Genomic DNA, 2500 nt, shown 5'->3' with positions numbered 1-2500 from the left:
AGAGTGTGTGTGTGTGTGTGAGCGAGAGAGTGTGTGTGTGTGTGAGCGAGCGAGAGAGAGAGTGTGTGTGTGAAAAAGAGAGAGTGTGTGTGTGAGAGAGAGAGTGTGTGTGTGAGAGGGAGTGTGTGTGTGTGTGTGTGTGAGAGAGAGAGTGTGTGTGTGAACCCATCAGGCCAAATGAAATATAACAACATGGATGAGTCTAACAGCAGCTTATTTCACTGTAGCTTTATGTGCGAGGGTTAAAAGTGGCCTTAATGTTTAGATGAGCAGATATGATCGTAAACGAGCCTGGAGAATCTGCTGCGTTAGAATAGAAGCGTCTGCTTTACATCAGCATCAGAGCTTTATTACACCTCGACTGGAAGAGCACAGTGAGACTGGAGCGTGATGTGAAACGAGCGCCGCTGTAAGAAACACAAAGACGTCTGTGTGCCTCGACCTCTGCTCCAGATCTCCGTGATGCTGTTTGTTCTGCAGCGCTTCATGTCTGCCAGCATCACGCTATTGTCCTGAACGAAGCTCCGACACCAAACCGCATGAAGCAGATTCACCGGAGCGCCAGCAAACATCACGAGATATTCTGCGTTAAGATAACGAGATACAAAGAAGATTAGTTTGCAGTGCCACAGTTAAGGCACATTTATTTATCAGCAAGTTCACGATTATTGATCATAAAACAACCATAGTGTGAATATTAGGAGGATTAGCATTCATAGAAATACACAAAAAGACTATTGGTAACACTTAATCTAAAGCCTTTATATATAATGCATTATAAAGTAGTTTTAATGCACTATTTCTGCCTTGTAATGCATTGTGTGATCTCATAATAGTAACCACAGTTATAATACTCATCTAGTCATTGCTACACCTTTAGGAAGAGCAATGCATTAAAACACATGAATATAATGCATTTTAAGTTTGGCTACATTTATTTATGCAAAGATACAATGCATTATCCTGTACATTATGAATACCTTTATAATGCATTGCACATGTTCACAGTTTTCTTCATGTGTCAGTGCAGCTTCACAGTCAGTGCGTCATCAATCACGAGTGTCGTGTCCTGATCGGTCAGTGATCGGTCAGTACGGCGGCCGCGAGGTCGTGCATGTAAGCGTCTGCTCTCACGCTCGGCCTGCGGGACAGAAAGCACCAGTCAGAGACACTGCAGGAAAGAACCAGAGTTACCGTGAGGTCAAAGGTCAACCGGTGTCTGACCAATCACAGGCTCCATGACGTCTCAGATGACCGTCACTGGATCTGACAGAGTGACATCAGATCTGAGCTGGTCCCTGTATTCACTATTAAACACAAACTCTAATCTGGAGACATCAGCAGCAGCTCCAGCGCATTAACCCTTGCTGGTTCAGGTGATGGATCACAGTTACAGTGAACGATCCGAGGCCTGATGCTTGTGTGCTGGCGTGTTCAGATGTTTACAGCGAGTGTCTTATCTCAGATCAACAGGAAAGACGGGCTCATTTGCGGCAGTGGGCGGCTGCGGAGAGCCTAATGATGTGTCAAACTCGCTTCCTGCACAGACGCACTGCATGCTGGGAATGAGCACTGCTCTCAGGTCCATTAAATGACCAGAGGAAGGGGCGGGACTTATAGAGGGTTCAGATGTTCTGATTGGGGGAGGAGCTCTGGGGAGGTCATGTGACTGGATAGAGTGTGACGTCACATAATGATGAATAAGCGTATAAATTAATGTCATCTTATTTATTATTTAATAATGATTTATTTATAAATAAATTATTCCTTTTTATATTTGTTTCTTTAGTTTTTGTCAGTCTTGGATTTGATCCCATTCTGATTTGTTGTTTCTTGTTGAAAACAGTATTTGTGTCATTTTGTTGATTATATTTTGTTGTCAGTGTAAGAATCTGCTGCCGAGACTGCACTCACTGGACTGCAGCGCCACCTGCTGCTCACACACAGCTCATGCAGGAAACTAATTCAGCTCGATTTCTATTGTGCCTTCCAACACACACTATTCCACAGCAGCTTTAACACTCACTCACACACACACACACAGAATCTCTCTCTCACACACACACACACACACACTCACACTCACACACACACACACACACACACACACTCTCTCTCACACACACACACACACAGAATCTCTCTCTCACACACACACAGACACACACACACAGACACACACTCACACTCTCACAGACACACACACAGACACACACTCACACACACACACACACACTCTCTCACACACAGACACACACACACTCTCACAGACACAGACACACACTCACACACACTCTCACACACAGACACACACACACTCACAGACACACACACTCACACACTCTCTCACACACACTGACACACACTCTCTCACACACACACACACACTCTCTCACACACACTCTCACAGACACGCACACAGACACACTCTCTCTCTCACACACACTTACACACTCTCACACACACTCTCTCACACACTCACACACTCTCTCACACACAC

The 2500-nt window shown here is 45.0% G+C and overlaps 1 long non-coding RNA gene across 1 annotated transcript in view; it reads right to left on the bottom strand.

The window, feature by feature from the left end:
- Positions 1-111: 111 nt before the first annotated feature.
- LOC107569508 (uncharacterized) overlaps positions 112-2500 on the bottom strand; it is a 3157-nt gene continuing 768 nt past the window's right edge. Inside the window, exons 2-3 of the long non-coding RNA XR_001606902.1 lie at positions 981-1141; positions 112-583 (exon numbers count right to left, since the gene is read on the bottom strand). This is a non-coding gene — a long non-coding RNA (uncharacterized lncRNA). The remainder of the gene's footprint in view (positions 584-980; positions 1142-2500) is intronic.

Source organism: Sinocyclocheilus grahami, unplaced genomic scaffold, assembly GCF_001515645.1.
Source record: "Sinocyclocheilus grahami isolate Dianchi unplaced genomic scaffold, SAMN03320097.WGS_v1.1 scaffold1353.1, whole genome shotgun sequence".
Lineage (NCBI taxonomy): Eukaryota > Metazoa > Chordata > Actinopteri > Cypriniformes > Cyprinidae > Sinocyclocheilus > Sinocyclocheilus grahami.
This window is presented reverse-complemented; position numbering and strand designations above follow the sequence as displayed.